Source organism: Cricetulus griseus, chromosome 4, assembly GCF_003668045.3.
Source record: "Cricetulus griseus strain 17A/GY chromosome 4, alternate assembly CriGri-PICRH-1.0, whole genome shotgun sequence".
In the NCBI taxonomy this organism is placed as follows: Eukaryota; Metazoa; Chordata; class Mammalia; order Rodentia; family Cricetidae; genus Cricetulus; species Cricetulus griseus.
Window position 1 is genome coordinate 85,189,954 of NC_048597.1, and position 18,067 is coordinate 85,208,020.

The 18,067-nt window shown below is 44.8% G+C and overlaps 1 long non-coding RNA gene across 1 annotated transcript; it reads right to left on the reverse strand.

Moving 5' to 3' along the window:
* Positions 1-14,752: 14,752 nt before the first annotated feature.
* Positions 14,753-17,463, reverse strand: LOC118237784. The gene is made up of 2 exons (XR_004769483.1): positions 16,349-17,463; positions 14,753-14,997 (listed from the first exon to the last, which is right to left on the reverse strand). It is a non-coding gene; the product is annotated as an uncharacterized LOC118237784 (long non-coding RNA).
* Between the last annotated feature and the right edge of the window lie 604 nt (positions 17,464-18,067).

The window sequence follows — 18,067 nt, forward strand, 5'->3', positions numbered from 1 at the left end:
GAACTAAGATACAATTCTAGGTAGCTTTAATACAAATGGCTTCAACTGGTATATCCACAGTGGAGACAAGAGCCACATTGGGTCCCTCAAAGATTTCCCAGAGGTGGTCCTGACGTGGGGCCCTTAGGAGCCTTTCTTGATCTGCTTTGCCACTCTCTCATTCTCCTGCCTCGCCTCAAAACCACTTACCTTTTTCTCTTGCTTAATGGCTGTTTATCAAGATTTTGGAGATGCTACCCAGGCTAGGGCAAAAGCCTTATTGTATCCCATATATATGCATTTTCCTTTTTAAAAATATCTGGAATTAGCTCATAACCCATTTCCATTTTTGGAGAAGACCTTAGTGAATCTTCCTGGTGGGATGTTGTATTCAGCTCCAAGTGTGTCAAGACAGGGGCTGCCACTGTTGTAGCAGCTGGGGTTACTTCCCTCCCATGGAGCCCACATCAGGGGCAGCAGGTACAAAGCCTTCATTCAAAGAAGACCTTTTGAGGTGACTAATTGAGCAAGGAGGGATTGGAGGGTCAGTCCTCAGACCCAGAAGAAATCAGGGTGTCCTGGGCCGATATGTGATTGAATAACATTGTGGAGAGAAAAGGGGAAGAGGCATGCAGAGAATTTGGAAGCTGTAGTAGCATCTTGACTTGCCAGGGAATTTGAGTTAGTGGCCACACCCCTTTGGGCTTGGCTTCAGGTGAGGACATGACCTGAAGGTAGAGAAGCCAGGGGAGGGGGTGTGTACTCTCTCTCCCTACCGTTCCCAGAATTCTCCTTGTCTCCTAGACCCGCCTATCTTCCTGCCTCTATTGGCCAAACAGTGTTTTATTCAGCAACCAATAAGAGAAATATATATACAGAAGAACATCCCCCATCAGGAAGCAAGATGAAGACTAGCTGACCACTCAGCTTCTGTGATCACCTGACACTCAAAGGTTGGTTATAAATTCCTGAGTGAGCCTTTAAGTTTGTGTACCAAGTTTGGTTGCAGTTCACATGCAGGTCTTTGCTGAGGCTTCGAAAATCCTATTCAGTTTAACTCAACACCATCAAGACCATAAAATCCTGCACACTGATTGATAACCTGCTTTTTGGAATATTACTGTGTGTACAAAGTGATAAATAGTGTATGACTCTTATGCTTTATGTGAGGTACTTAGACTTATCACAGAAAAACAGAGATTACCAGGGTCCAGCATAAAAATGGGAGTGTGGGGTGTGTGTGTGTGTGTATGCACTATGTGTGTGTATATGTATTATGTGTGAGTGTGTGTGTATGCATGTGTGTATGTGAGATGTATTATGTGTGTGTATGTATTGTGTGTGTGTGTGTGTGTGTGTGATATGTTTGTGTGTCAGAATGTACACACCAGTGTGCAAGGTGGCTGGAGGAGGCTGTCAAGTGTCCTTCTTTATCTTGCTCATTTCTTTGAGACAAGGCATGCCCCTGAAGCTGGAGTTAGGTGGTGGCTGGCCATCCCTAGCAATCCCCTGCCTTTGTGCCCTCAGTGCTGGTGTTATGTGTTCTCTGCCGTGTGTGGCTTTTCACAAGGATGCTGATGATTTGAATCAGGTCCTCATATTTGTGCAGCTAGAGTTCTTGCCTACCAAGTCATCTCTCCAGCCCTCTAAAAGCAGAGAAATTCAGCTTGGACATAAGAAAGTGTTATGGAGACGCCCAGTGGTGAATATTGCCTGCCCTCAACATGAATGTACCTCATAGCACCAAACTACACACTTGAAAGTGGTTACAATTTTTGTTCCATGTATTCTTATCACAATTTAAACAAACTTGAGTGTGTGGTAACTTCAAGGGGGCAGATAGTCCTGAAGGAGTGCTTAGAGGATCCCAGATGGTTCCCAGGGAGGACACCACTGACATAGAGCCCTACTTGTCCTGTGGAAGAGGAGACCACTCCTCACCTTGCAGTAGGTGTGAACTCCACAGTGGGCACATGGCATCAGGAGGACATATGTCTGATTTCTTCCAAAGGACCATCCATCAGATGGAGCATCTCTCCTGAGCCATTCAATGGCATAGAAAACCATGCCCATCAGGGACTACAAGGGTAACTCCTCAAGTCATGCCATCCTTCCAGAGTGAAAGAGATGTCCTATGACCATAGTTGACGACTGCCATGATTTGAATAGTATTCCTTACAGTACATGTGGTAAAGGCTTAGTCTAACAGGGTGGTACTGATGGGACATAGTACCTAATGGGATACCTGTGGGTCTTTGGGTATGTGCCCTTGAAGAGGACTGTGGTACACCATCCTCTTCCTTTATGTGGACACCATCCTCTTCCTTTATGCCTTTGACTTTGCAGTCATCAAGTAAGCAGTTGGCACCCCTAACACTGCCTGCCTTTGCTACCCAATCCTCTCATCAGAGACCCAAAGCATCATGTCTTCCAGATTTTGGACACAAGCCTCCAAAACCATGATGGAAGACTGAATAACATACCAGAGGCAACAGGACAGACACTTGCCCTTGTCATTTCTTTACTAACAGTTTTAAGACTTTGCTCACAAAGGCACCAAATTTAGTTCCAGGCTTTTCCTCTCACACAGTTCCAAGATTTTCTCATAATGACATTCCAGTCAGTGACAGGCTGCACAGACGGCGCGAGTCTAATAGAGTATAATGGAGCTGAAAAGTTCCCAGTGCTCAGGGATGTTGTAACCGTGGTAACATCAAGATGCGGTGCAGTTCTAATGTGCTTGCGTTGATGCTGGTGCAAATAAGCCTGCCCTGTGGTCCACTGTACAGAAACAGTACTTAAATGTGTGTGGTGTACATTGCCTGACAATGATAGTAAATGACTGTGCCAATGGATTATGTACTTATCATGCTATGTTTTTATTGCTATTTGAACATGTACTGCTGTGAAACATACCTGCAATGCTGGCAGCCACCTCATGTATCTGATTATCTCATCTCCAGTTGCATCCTTTTCTCTTGTACTTGACTTAAAATCATGTTGTTCCATTTATTGTAGTCCTAGGAGCAACTCTACATACCCCATGCACCACAGGTGAATAGCAGCCATGTCATCAAGGTTTACTAATTTGCATGCTGTGGTGTGTGAATGTGGTTGCTAGATTTTGTCAGCCTGACACAAACTAGAGTCCCCTGGGAAAGAGAGAAACTCAGTTGAGGAAATGCCTGTATTAGACTGGCCTATGGGTGTGTCTATGGGACAGTTTCTTGATTAATGAGGCCCAGCCCACTGTGTGAGGTGCCACCCTTAGTCATGTAGACTTGGTGTCTTAGTTTGGGTTTCTATTGCTTTGAAGAGACAGCATGACCATGGCAACTCTTGTAAAGGAAAACATCTAATTGGTGATGCTTTACAGTTTCAGAGGTTTAGTCCGCCGTCATCATGGTGGGAAACACAGTGGCGTGCAAGCAGATATGGCGCTAGAGAAGGGGCTGAGAGTTCTACATCCTGATCAGCAGGCAACAGGAAGTGAACTGTGTGCTGGAAGTAGCTTGAGCATAGGAGATCACAAAGCCCACCCCATACAGTGAGACACTTCTTCCAGCAAGACCACACCTACGCCAACAAAGTTACACCTCCTAACTGTGCCACTCCCTATGGGGGCCATTTTCTTTCAAACCACCATACCTGTGTTATATAAGAATGTAGGCTGAACAAACCATGAAGAGCAAGCCAGGAAACAATGTTCCTTCGTGGTCTCTACTTGAATTCCTGTTTCTGGGTTTCTGCTTTGGGTCCCTGTCTTTGTGTCCCTTGATGATGTACTATAACCTGTAAGCTGAAATAAACCTTGTTCCTGAAAAATTGCTTTTGGTCAAAGTTTTATCATAAGATCAGACAGCAAACTAGGACAGTGACCAGTGCTGACAATATAGCCCTCAAAACGTGTCCCTGCCATTGAGTGACACATGATTATCTACTTTTTTTTGTCAGGATCGGCTAGAATTCTGGTCAATTTTTTGTTTATCAGTTACTGCCTTTGACTCTTGATAGTCCCTTATGATGAAGTTTTCTTCTTACTGGACCATGTCTTCTAGTTGATGGGCTGGGGGTTTTCTCATCTCTTAAATGTTCAAAAATATCTGAAATTTCCCCTCATAGTTGGATAATTGGGTCAGGTAGACAATTCTAGAACAGTTGCTTCTCCACAGCGTGCCAGAAAGGAATTGTACCATTTGTACTGGAACTGTCCAAAGTTATCTTCTGGCATCTGTCTTGACTTTCATCCATACTATGTACATTCAGAAAATGATTTTATTTTTTAAAGTGTGTGTATGTGTGTGTGCTTGAGAGTGTGTGCATGCATGTGTGTGTGTGTGTGTGTGTGTGTGTGTGTGTGTGTGTGTGAGTGCATGTGTGTGTGCAAGTGAGTGAGTGTATTGTGTGTGTGTGCAAGTGAGTGAGTGGTGTGTGTGTGTGTGTGTGTGTTTGTGTGTGTGTGTGTGTGTGTGTGTGTGTATGCGCGTGCGCGCAGGTGCCCTTGGAAGTCAGAGGAGGAGGTTGGATTCCTTGCAGCTGGAGTTCCAGGTGGTTGCGGCCACTGATAAAAGGATCTTGGACCTCAGATTCTATACAAGAGCCATACATGCTCTTAACCGCTTGGACTATCTCTCCAGTCCCCTTGTTGTTTACATTTTGCTCTTACATTCCATTCTTTACCTCTTGTGCTATTTCTGGGAGATTCTGCCACTCATTATCTTTTGTCACTTGGGTTTTTGACCCTCATGTTGAGTTTTCTGTGGTAAAGGTATACATTAACGTTGCGTGCACAGACTGCTGAGAGAGCAGGCCGAGGCCGCCGCCTTTCTGTGCTCTACCCAGGCAGAGCACCATGGCTCCATTCTTCTCCTGTTCAAAGCCCTGTGCACCATCATCACTCCACCCACTGGATGGGTCAGCCGTTGGGGCTGCCTCTGTTTTGGGTGGCAGGTCCCTTCTACACAACTGAAGCTGTCTGTCCCCTTCTGTCTCATCCTTTCTATGTTTTAGGGGTGTTCAGTTTTTAGTTTCTTCCTTGCATCTTGAGTATCTTCACACATATTTTCTGTCATGTCTGGGAACTCAGGATTTGGGGTTTTTACGGTCACTTCGAAAAAAGGAAGGGTTTGAAGGAAATCTCAGGAGTTGACAATGCAAAAGAGATTAAGCAATGGCCTGTGGCTGAAGAATAACCACCACAGAAGCAAGCATTCCTGCCCTTCACAAAGGCTGTGAGGAGCTGTAGAGAGCACCATGGCTCTGTAGGGCTGTGGTGTCATTCATTGGGCTAGCATCATGACTCAGTGTCAACAACACACAGCACACAACAATCCTAATAGGTTGTTCTTTCAGTAGAGACTGGCACTTTTGGTTTTCATTTACAAACATGGGGATCTTTGAGGACCTGCCTTGAAATTCATATATATTTTTTTATTCTAAGAGTTGATTTACAGAGATCTAAATAACCAGAAGGCTGCAGACCAGAGTTCATGTTCTTATACTTTGAACTCCCTTTAAAAGGACCTGTAGCTTGGTAGCTAAACAAGCTGAAACCCAATATGGTCTTTGCAACAGCTAGCTGTTACTCTCTAATAACAAGAAGTTGGAGTTACTGTTTCACTGTAGTGACGGTTATCTTTTATGTACAGTTAGGAATGAAGGTTAAGCTCAGTGCATCTGGCTATTATCTGCAGAGTATATCCATTTGGGAGGGATCTCTTGAAGGAATATATTAATAATTAAAATAGGGAACATTACTTTGTGCCCAAATGCCAGGACCAACTGGCCAGAGGTGTCATGAGTCCTTAGCATCGTATTGCTGACTCCTCACTGGAGGTCCAGGAAATAACCATCTTCCTGGAAATGTGAAGGGCACACTCCTCTCCCCCAGGTCAGGATGCCAGTCTAGTCCTAAAGCCACCAAAGATGACAGGCTGGAGCCAGTGATCTCACTTTCCAGTGGTGCTAGCACCAGAGAACATAGATGTGTCCAGATGGGCCAGTGGCCTTCCCACGGGGTACACTGCTGCTTTTTCTCATAGTTAGATCTCTTTATCAGCTATTAAAGTTGGCTTTTTAAGCTATAACTTGCAAATAGTTGTTATTAAGTGTGTCATTTGACTCTAACATTTTCTTTGTAATTTATAAAATGCACCCAGTCCTTGAAAGAGGTGTGTTCTGCCCCATGTTTGGATTGTCCCCACTTGACAAAGGCATTTCAGTTGTTTTTATTTTCAGGCCATTATTTTAAAAATGAACTTTTATTTTTTTTTACATTCTTGTGATGTTTCATTAACACGGTTATCAACATAGACAAAAAATGAACATTTTTGTGTGAGTTATCACATGTACAGATCCATGTTTGCTCAGCATTTGAGGTAGGATCCTGAGGTTGGGGCCACAACCTGGTTATACTGGAGCAGGGGTTGGGTAGGGTCTGGTAGGGTCTTCAGGACTTCCCAGCACGGAGCACCCATCTTTGCTCTCAGGGATGTGGAATTGAGAAGGACCAACAGCCTCCAGAGGCTTCTGGATCAGAGTTATCTGTTGTCTCTTTCAGGACTCTTTGGTCCCTGCAGCACTGTTGCCATGGTAAAGGCACCACACCAAAAGAAGTGATGCCCAATACCTGTGCTGAATTCACTCACCTCCATGGTGGCAAGAAGCCAAGCATATTACAAACAAATTTCTGTTGTTGATATTCTGACCGCCGCAGCCTCTCTGGAGTCTTTCATCTAGCTGGCATGAAGATGACAGGTTCTAGTGAAAAAAAAAAGCCAAGCAGGATTCTCACTCAAAAACCACAAATGGGGAGACCTAAGAGACCCTGCAGGAGCCCTGCAAAGAATTCAAAGAGTAGGAGATTCTGGTGGCCACCCCAAAGTCCTGCAGAAGGAGAGAGTGGGCCTGCCGAATGCCACCCACTCTTCCAAAGCCTTTGCAGATAGTGCTAGAAGCAGCCAAGATTGATGAGGCCACATTGTGCCCAGACTGTGAAGAAGGGCCAAACAGGCTGCACACTAACAGGGCAACCTCAACTTGGAACTTCCCCAAGATCTTACACCCAGCCCCTGTGAAAATGCCATCAAACTTTGCAAGAAACATTGATAAAAATCTCCCAGAGATCCATCAGGAACATTGCCATCCAAGAGGACAATGGCATTTGCCGAGGTAGTGTGGAATACACTGGGGAAAGCCAGTCTCACCCAGCCTTCCTATGCAGGCCGGTGACCCTCAGTTTATCTTGCAGCATTCCTGAGTTTACTTGAATGAAAGCTCTACCATCTTTACTGGGGGTTTTGACATATGGATAGCCTCGGAGAATGTGAAGGGAGAGCCATGAACTGAAAACCCTAAGGAGAGTTCAGTGACATCAGTTGTGGACCCTCCAAAGGAGGTTAATGGCCATATTGTAGAATACCTGAAGAACAAACAGACTGGGATGTCCAGGCCAGCCCTGGACGGGAGTTTGGAATGGATAAATACACTAACTCAGAAGTTCAGAAACGGGGTATAGAGGAAGAACCTACAGCCCATTCAGTGGCTTTGCTGACCAAGAGAAAGCTTGCATTCTGAGGACTCAGCTTCTAGAAGCAGCAGACACCCATGCTGCTTTTTGTCAGAATTGTATGAAGTAAATGACGAGGGTACATGAAACAGGTCATCTATTGTAACCAACAAAAGAGGAGCTGGTTCCATCCTCCTGCTGCCTGCCCCCTACAATGGAGAGAGCAGCCCTCCTACCCTCAGGATGTTGTTTCTCAGTTACTAACCATTCTAGTTTCCTTTGCTTTGCTGTAATAACACACCTCAGGGGAGGAGAGGGTTTATTCCAATTGCCCTTCCAGGTCACAGTCCATCACTGAAAGTAGAAACTTGAAACAGAAGCCCCAGGAAAACACTGTTTGTTGGTGCACAGCAAGGCTACCTTTTTCCTGTATAGCTCAGTTCCGCCTGCCTAGGGATGGTGACTTCCACAGTGGGCTGCATTCTCCTACATCAATAAACAATCAAGAAGATTCTCCCACAGTCACACCCATGTGAAGGCCAGGTATAATGATTTCACTAGACCCAAGATAAATGATAAATGGGTGTTTATTGGGGAACACTTACACAGATAATAGTAAAGAACCATCACAACGTTTCTCTGCCCTTCCAATCGGATCCGCTGACCCAAGAAAGACAGAGACAGAGACAGACAGACAGTCAGTCAGACAGACAGACAGACAGACACACACACACACACACACACACACACACACACACACACACACACAGAGAGAGAGAGAGAGAGAGAGAGAGAGAGAGAGAGAGAGAGAGAGAGAATGCCTCACACTTTTCTCTTTTTGCTTCTGTCCGAAGCCACGCCCAAAGGGGGTGTGGCCACTGTTGCAGGTTCAAGGGCAAGATGCTGCTACACCCATGGGCTGATCTGATCCAGGCAATCCCTCAGTTGAGACTCAGGAGATCTTTGGCCTTGCTATTCAAAACTTCTTAGGACATCAACTCATCTAGCCTCTGGGACAATTATGTAAATATTTCCTTATTTAAAGGTTCCTCATTGGACCTGTATTCTTCTGTTAGATGTGTCCAAAATTAAAACTAAACCTGCAGTAACATAACATACATACTTTATTGGTGAGACACCAGCATCAACAGCTTACAAATCATGTCACTTTACCTCATTTTCAGAATAGCTCCACAGGGACATAGTCATGTAAGCTGTTACATCTCTTATTTTAACTGGAAGAAAACACAGGAGGTATTGCTCTAGGGTGAAAACATGGGTAGGCAGAAGTAAGCTATATCAAGTCACACAGAGCCAGGAAGAATGTATGTTTCAAGGTTGTATTTCTAGCATGTTTTATATGCCTGCCAACTGGATAGACTACATGTTTATTGAACAGACAAATCACAAAGTAGAGCAACAATAGCAAAAGAAAGAAGGGATTTGTTTTTAATTATTGCTATGGTTTGAATATAGTTTGCCTCCTCTAAAACTCAGGCTGTTAGAGTTTTAAGTCCCAGTATGAGATATTAAAGATGAGAGGATGTGGAACATTTAAGAGAGGCCCTGGCCCCTTGAGTGGATGACTCAGGTAGTGTAAGACCCCCGGAAGCTCAGGCCTCCAGGATCTCAGCCCAGGACCTCAGCCACCCCAATCGCCAGGCAGATCCGAAAGCTTGATGCAAACTGCACAAGGCTTTATTATAGTTGTTTAACAAGCTAACCCCATGTTAGCTCGGGTCTTTCATCCACCTGCCATGGCAGATGGCTAGGAAAGACAGCTCAAAGCGTCTGCATAGAGATCTTATAGGGCAGCATAAGGGGAGTGTCTAGGGGTATGCACAGGCTCAGGATTGGTGTGACTCCAGGCTTGGAGGGTTTGTCCTGTGTTGATTGGTCAACTGGTTGCTATGGCCCATAGGCCCTCCCAGGGTGGTTGCTATGCTCTGCACGTCATTGCTGTGCACTTGTCCGTAAAGCACACCCAGAGCCATAAAGCATAGCACCACCAGCTAACTTCTGATTGGTTCCTTGCCATGAGGCAGGCATCTAACCTCCTAGTGACTAAGACAAGGTCAGACAAGCATGTGTTCAGCTGTTATGGCTGCCGAAATGGGGAGCTGGTCCCTTCAGTAGTAGATGTTAGGGTTTGAACACAGAGTGTCATCTGCCCCAACAACTCATGTGTTGAAGGCTCAGTCCTCAGATGTGACACTACAGGGAGGGGTTGAATCATGGGGGGACTAGTTCATCTGATAAGTTCATCTAGGAAATGGGGTCTAGTTAGAGGAAGCAGCTCATGGAGGTGCCATTGAAAGGCGTGTCTTGTCACCCCTTTCTGGCCTCTGCCACCTGTCTGCCATGAGATGAGCCACGTTGCTTCCCACGTGCTCCTTGCAATGTCATTCTGACCAATTCTTCATGGACCCAGAAGTGCAGAAGCTACGTGACTTTACACAAAAACCTCTAAAACCATGAACAGAAATGGATTTTTCCTGTTTTAAAAGTTTTCTTTCCAGTATTTGCCACCATAATGAAAAGCCCTGGAGTTAATGGGGCATCCTGAGGGTACCGCTCTGAAAGCCATGTGGTACCCCATGCCACCCTGAGACTGCCAAGGAGAAACCTATAATCAGATAAGGCCCCTTACTCTTGTACTAGAACCAGGAGCTAATCCAAGCTGCTCCTCTTTAATGCATACCCGTCCCGTGCTAGTGTGTCACTGCAACAGGAAACTGACTATGACAATTATTCATTCATTCTCCCCCCAGCAAATATTTACCAAGTGTCTGCTGTGGGCTAGGCGTGAGTCCAAGTTCTGAGAACCCGATGCTCTTTATGCTGGGATGTGGATTGTAAAAAGAGAGAATTGTCAATATCTTCAGTGTCTTTGTGCTTCTTTTGAAGTTAAAAGATTATATTTAAAAATCCTGCAGTGACTTGCTAGGGAGGATCCCTGGGTTTCAAAATTCCTTCTCTGTCTCATGAGTCTACAGTTTTTGTCTGGTTTACCTTCAGGGTAGAAAGCCAGTGCTTGTTTTATGTTGTGTGTGCTTAGCACAGACTGTGTATTGAAGTCAAAGTCTCCAGCAGTATGTGAAGATGGCCAACCTTTTATATCTCTGGGGAACCATTAAGAGCTGAATTTACTCTCAAAGTCCATACTTCTCAGATGAAGGCAATGTGAAGATTTGATATGTCTGACTGTCAGTCACGAGAAAGGGGCAGATGACAGCAGGTGAGAAGAAAAGGCACACCAAGCAGTTAAGGAGTTCCTTAAACATGGGATGTAAAAGTGAGCAAAGACTTGGCCAAGAAACTTAGCTTATACCCAATAGGGGCTTGGAAGAGTTAAATTCATGGGCTGATGCCTGGAAAATATTTTAAGATTTTTTTTAAAAAGCAAACAACCCATTGATGTTTTGTTTCCTTTAGCTTTGACCTGAGTAAAAAGCAGAGAGGTGTGCAAGTTGAGTATTTTTTAGAGGTTAAGTTTGGGAGTGCCATCCCCAAGAATGGAAAAAGCAAGAACTTTAGAGTGAGACCAAGCAGGGTTTTAACCCTGACCTCTGACAATTCAGGCAAGTTACTTCATCTCTTCACTGGAAAGCTGATCCCATTGACCTGAATAAGGCGAAGCTCATAGGAAGTGGAAAGTATTATTTATTTTCTTCTTTTTACGTAAGTAGGACAAACTTGGGCTCATTAAAAAGGCGCTGTCACACTTATTTGCTGCTGTAACTAAAATATATTAAAACATGTCTCCTAGAGTGTCAACAGTTCAGAGAGAAAGGGGGAAGATGAGGAATTCATGGCACATTCCAGAGAATCCAAATATCCTACTGTGTGACCACAGGTGCATTGCAAGGATGCAGTCTGCCTCTTTGTATCTCATTGGGATTTACCAGCTTTCGTCTGAGAAAACAGGGAAGGCTTAGCTCACATCCTTGGACACTGTTTCCCAATGGCTCAGGCTTCTACTGATGTCACTCAGGCCCTTGGCCAAACTGTGAAAAGAGATGATGGCTGTGAGTTATTCAAGAAGTTCTTGGCCCATGTTCAGAGATTTAAAAACAATTTCTTAACTCTTCACTCATGACTTGGGATGCTTGCCCCGGGTGATTTCTGTCATCATGGAACATAAGTCTTGTCACACTTCAATGGACCACGCCATTCACAATCAGGAGCAAAGCAGAGGCAGAATGGTGGGAGTCTGCCAGCTCTCAGTAACCAACCTTCAGCCCCTGGCAAAGCCTCATGGGTCTTAGCAGAGCCAAGAACATCCAGGTGGAGCCTAGCACTTGGGACCCCTCTTTATTTGTGTTTTTCCCTTTATTTATTTTTTCATTTTATTGTCTGTAACTATGTATGTGTACTTCATGTGTGCAGAGGCCAGTGGAGGGTGTTCAATCCTTCTGGAGCTGGATCACCGATGGTTGTGAGCTGCCATGTCGGTGCTTAGAAGCCGACCCAGATCCTCTGTAAGATGAGCAAGTGCTCTTCGGTGCTGGCTTCTCCAGTCTGCACCTTTTTTTGATTAAAGGAACAAACGGGATAAAAGTTCACAGATATTGTGCAATAGAAGCAGAGCTGTTGGGCAAAAATACTAAATTTGGCAATCAATTTCCGGAAAATCAAAACAACCTAGGCAATGTAAGGGTTTCTGCTGGAATATCTGGTTATTAGTAACTTTTTAAAAAGTTATGAACATTTTGCTTTATTCTTTAATGGTGTTAACAACAGTCAATTTTGTGACAGAAAGACAGTATAAAGTATTCCTGAAAGTGTCTGTTTGTCCTGTATGATCCCAGCTCTTCCCTGTGTTTGAGTTAGGAGATTTTTGTTCCCTAAAATGATTTATTTATTTTTATTTTATGTGTATATATGTCTATTTACATGTCTGTGTGAAGGTGTCAGATCCCCTGGAACTGGAGTTACAGACAATTGTGAGCTGCCATGTGGGTGCTAGGCATTGAACCTGAATCCTCTGGAAGAACAGCCAGTGCGCTTAACTGCTGAGCCATCTCTCCAGTTCCTTGGTTTAGGGGCTTTAATAAGATTATCAGCGCCTCGGAGTGAGAGGCTTCCTGCTGGACAGTCTCACCTTCTCTCAAACTCTTAGGACACATACTCTGATAATCACTCACCCTTTGGAGTCTCACCCTTCATATCCCGAAGCTGGATTTGCTCATAATTGTATATATTAACATAGCTGACACTTTTCGAGTCTTGTCTACCTACAGCATTTTTTAACAGAGGACATTTATTTTAAAGATTTGCTTATTTTATGTGTACCAAGTATTTGCCTGCATGTATGTATGTGCAATGTGTGTGTGCAGTGCATGCAGAGGTCAGTAGAGGGCACTGTATCCCCTGGAGCTGGAGTTCCAGATGGTTGTGAGCCACCATGGGGTTGCTCATAATTGAATCCAGGTCCTCTACAAGAGCAGCCGGTGCTATAACTTCTGAGCTTTCTCTATAGCTCCCAGAGAATATTTTGAAGTTTCCCATTTTAGACAAGATCATGGAAGGTCAAAGAGACAGATAGATTTTGTTTTATATATCCATTACCAACTTGCATCATGGTCATCTATCTTATGGAGTCCCTGAGTCTAGAGAGTAAAGACAAATCAGATTTAAGGGGGAAATGATTGAAATATATTTCACTTTAAAGTATAACCATGAAATTGTAGATGGGTTGGAAGAAAAAGCAAGTTTATTATTATAACTTGGTGGGTGGGGAAGGACCTTGCAACTGATGTTGGCAGGGCAGTGGCCATAGTGAAAGATAATCCAGAGCCTCCCACATAAGATGGTGAGCAACGAATGGCATCTGTTGTGACCCAGTGAAGGACAACATCAGAATAAGGACAAACAAACTCTGTCCCAAAGACTGAAAGACAGGAAGACCTCTGGAAACCCACAAAACATGTGGAAGGCTACTTGGAAATAACAGGCCCCAGGCAGATAAGTGGGAATCTGAGAGCAGCTTCACTTGCACAAATCAGGAGGAGAATTCCCATCTGAAAGTAGTCTGTTGCCTCCTCTCTGAGTGGCACTGCTGAGTGAGACTATCTTCAAAGAAGCCAGAAGAGAGACCTAAGCCAACAGATGCAAGTATAGAGGCCTCTGTAGTTCAAATGGGAATGGTCCTTCAGTCTTGGGCATTTGCACACTTGCTCATCACCTGGTGGCACTGTTTGGAGAGGTTTAGGAGGTGTGACTTTGCTGGGGAAAGTAGAGAATTGTGACAGCCACAGGTTCTAGACTCAAGAGGCCCAGCAGGCCATGCAGGGTCATGCCTAGAAGGACAGCTGATGGCCCTGTTAGGGAAGATTGTGGAACCTTTGGGAGGTGGAGCTCACTGGAGGAAGTGGGTCATGGGGATCAGCTGTGAGGCTTGACAGCCCTGGTCTACTCTATGCTCACTCTTTGATTCCTGTCTGCTGATGCAATGTGACCAGCTGGCCTCCCGTCTGGCCACCTGATGCTATCTATGCCTTCCTCACTATGACAGACTGATCCCTTTGAACTGTAAGCCAGAATCAATTTCTTTAGTGATCTAGGACTAGGCTTCTAATACGTAAAATCAGCAACACAGAGGCAGACCTACCTACTCCAGGGCCTCTTCAGGGGGAGGTATCACCATGTCTCTGCTTTATGCAGCCCAGGGCCGGGCAAGGTACCACCTTTGATGGCCGGAAGCAGCCAGTCCTATCCCGTGCAAGTGTTCTTTAGATGTGAACTACATCCCAGTGCCATACTTGGTTCTCAGGGCCAAACCGATCTTCCCAGGAGCCATGTGCAGTTCCTCTGGCTTGTTTTCAGAATCTCACAGGTACAGCAGTTTTCTGACCCACACTGGCCTCAGTTCCCTGGGGGCACTTAGTGTTCCAGCAGCAATTAAGAAGATCCAATCAAAGAGCCAAGGAGTAAAACTCACCAGATCATCCCACTGGCCTGGGTAGGCATGTGTGTGGACCCCAGGGGAGTGTCGATTTGGGCAGACAGAAGTGGTGAGCTCAGTGAACACCATGGCCAGAGAGCCCAGTGAGGTAAGCATGGAGGGGAGGAAGGAGAATTTTCCATTCTGGTTCAGTCATGACTACAGCTGTCTGTGGAGTCAGTACAGTAAATATGAATGTGAACTTCTTTGAATAAAACATCTTTGCAAATCTGGGATTTCACTGCTCCATATGTTCCCGCTTCGGCTTTCACATGAGTTTGACAGTTAGAACGACTGGGAAGGAATGATCCGAAGCATGCTCTGTGTATTTTGTTCATTTATTTAACAAACACTCAATAGTACTTATTTATGCCAGGCACTGTTTTTAGAATGTTATGCATAACCATGACACAGCACTGTTTATCATTTATTTATTCATTCATTCAGTGAAAATAAATCGGATGTCTTTATGAAGCCACAATGTGCCTGGAATAAAAAGGCATAGGATGGAGCTGGTCTTTTCCTCTTGAGAGATGCAGAGACACACACAGGAATGACAGCGTTTCTAGAAAATGGCGAGACAAAGGCAAGCACCAGAGAGGCTGTTTGGCCCTAGGAGAAGGAGGGGGTCATCTAACTTAACCTCAAGTGTAGGGTGTCTGTTGGATTAAAATGTGAGCAGAGATCTGTAAAGTGAAATGAGAGCCAAACACCAAGAACAGCCTTTGTGCACCATGGTGGGGATGCCAAACCCACCTTCCAAGGGGTTGCAAGCCATGGTTTACAGTTCTTAAACCAATGGTGTATGTGAGAATCAGGAATCGGGTTGTGTTTCTTGTCATGAAGCATCAGAGACTGGACAGCTTAAGAAGCACAAATTTAAGAGCTGGAGAGATGGTGATTAAGATTAAGAATACATAGTACTCTTGCAGGGGACCAGAATTCAGTTCCCAGCACCCATATCTTCTCACAATGACCTGTAACTCCAGTTGCAGGGGAATTAACAACCTATTCTGGTCTCTGTCAGCACTGCATTCATGTGCACAAATCCACATTCATCTTCCCCACCACATACACACAATTAAACATAATAACTAAGAGCTGAAGAGATGACTCAGCAGTTAAGAGCATTAGCTACTCTTGTAGAAGACTCAGGCTCAGTTCCCAGCACTCACATGGTGGCTCACAGCTGTCTGTAATTCCAGTTCCAGGGGGATCTGATGCCCTCTTCTGACTTCCATGGGCATTTGGCAAGCAAAATACAAACATAAAATAAATACGTCTTAAAAATAGATAAGACATAAATCTTTAAAAATCTAAACAAAACCTTTAAGAACCAACAAACTTAATTTTTTTGCATGTGTGAAGCTAGAAGGCAAGAACAAGGGACAAGTTCTGTTTCTGGTAACTTCCTGGCTTGGAATGACTGTAAAGGGTTAGGGTCTAACCATGGTGTTTCTTAGTTTTGCTGCCCCCAACTCCCATGAATCTCTTCTTCTAGGGACACCAGTTGTCACAGTTTCTCGCCTGTTGCTGTGATAAAGAGCTCTGCCAAAAGCAACTTAAGGGAGAAGGGGTTTATTTAGTTCAGGGTTTCAGGTTTCAGTCCATTGACAGCTGCTTCCAGCTCCTGCTGCCCTGACTTCTCTGTCCTGATGAACTGTAACCGGAAAGCCACGTCCAGAGAAAAATGAAGAGAAAGGGGATGAGACGGAAGCTAGAAAATGTCTGAAATTTGTCGGTGCCAGATTGAGCAGGCAGAGGCAGCCAATGGCCTGGAGAACTGAGGTGGAGTGTCAATGAAGGAGGGCCTGGTGTGTGTGTGTGTGTGTGTGTGTGTGTGTGTGTGTGTGTGTGTGTGTAGAAGGGTGCAGTCTTGGATGCCTTCAGCATTCTTACGAGAGGGATGGACATACCTCATAGGATGATAAGATGATGGATGCAGAGAACGAGCACATTCAGTAGGAGGAAGAAGATTCCTTGGAGCCACCAGTGGGAAACCATGTGGAGAGGCTGGATGGAGTCAGGTAGAGTGAGAGCCTGGCAATAAGTCTGCACTGTACCTAGATAAATGGTAACCATTAGCTTTAGGAAGCCACTAGAGCCAAAGGTTTGAACAATGTCATCCATGAAAGAAGAGGCTGCCAAAGCTCTGGCTCAGGAAAAACAAATGGCCCTAGATGAGAGAAAACAATCAGGAATAAACAGAAGTTGGCACTGTCTTGTGATGACTTCCAAATGCAATGTGTGGGCTGTCAGTCACTGAACCCACAGAAGTCCCCTGGTGCGGGCATCACACACACACACACACACACACACACACGTGTGACATTTGCTGTGGGCTAGACACTGCTTAGAGTGCTTTGCCTACAAACCCCACAGTTTGTGTGTGAAGTAGCTGGAACACACAGAGTTGATACCGGTGTGCTCAGTGACCAGGGAGCTAACTTGGATGTTGAACCTAAAGGCACCAAAGCCTGAGCCCTTGACTGTCTTCCTGCCCTGCCATTACCTAGTCTCAAATTGTACCAGATTTTAGAGGTGAGAACATCTAAAGACCAAAGGGTTTATTCTAGCTAACAGATTCCTAAATTCAGACAAATAAATTCTCACAAAGCCCATGAACTACCCCAAGGAGTCAAGGGAGGAGGGAATAGCAAGAACAAGGATGGTCTGCAGAGATAAGAGCAGGGAAGTCTTCTAGCTTTGACAATATGGAGGTCACTGACACTTCATTAGGTCAGTTTCAATGGTGCCATAGGTGAGGTGGCAGAGAAGGAATTTAGATGACTCTCTGAGTGAGTTTGTCCTTGAGAAAAATAGCTAAAAAGGGAGGTGGGATGAAAAAATAAAGATCATTTTATATAAGAGAGATGAAGACCACAGATATTTGTATCCTCTGTGTCTCTCTCTTTCATGTGTGTGTGCTCCTGTGGATATGTGCACAAGTACATGAGAGTTGTAAGCACATGTCTGCACCTGTGTGCATATATGAAGGTCCAAGGTCAGTGTTGGGTGACTTTCTCGATCACTCTCCACTGTTTTTTTTTTTTTTTTTTTTTTTTTTTTTGGATTTTTGAGACAGGGTTTTCTCTGTAGCTTTGGAGCCTATCCTGGCACTCGCTCTGAAGACCAGGCTGGCCTTGAACTCACAGAGATCTGCCTGCCTCTGCCTCCCAAGTGCTGGGATTAAAGGCATGTGCCACCAACGCCTGGCTCTCCACCTTATTTTTATGAGACAGGATCTCTCAGTGAACCTGGAGCTCATCAATTCAGCCAAAGAGTTCCACGTCTTCCCTGATCTTTGGTGTTAGGGTCACAAACACGTGCCCCTGTGCTGAGCCCAGCTTTTATGTGGGTGTTGGGGATCTGAACTCAGAGCCACAATCTTGTGTGGCAGGCACTTTGCTAAGCATCTCATCATCCCCAGATACCTGTGTTCAGGCAGGAAAGTCTAGGAGTAAAAATAGTGGTGTGAAATGGCCTGTGAGAGCTTGATTTGAGTTAAGGACTCTGCATCCCTCAAGGTTGTCTCCAGGAACAGAACCAATAGACTGGATCTCTACTCCAAAGGGGATGTATTACATTGGCCTATACAATATGCAAAAAATGACTGACCACCTGGTAGTTGCCAT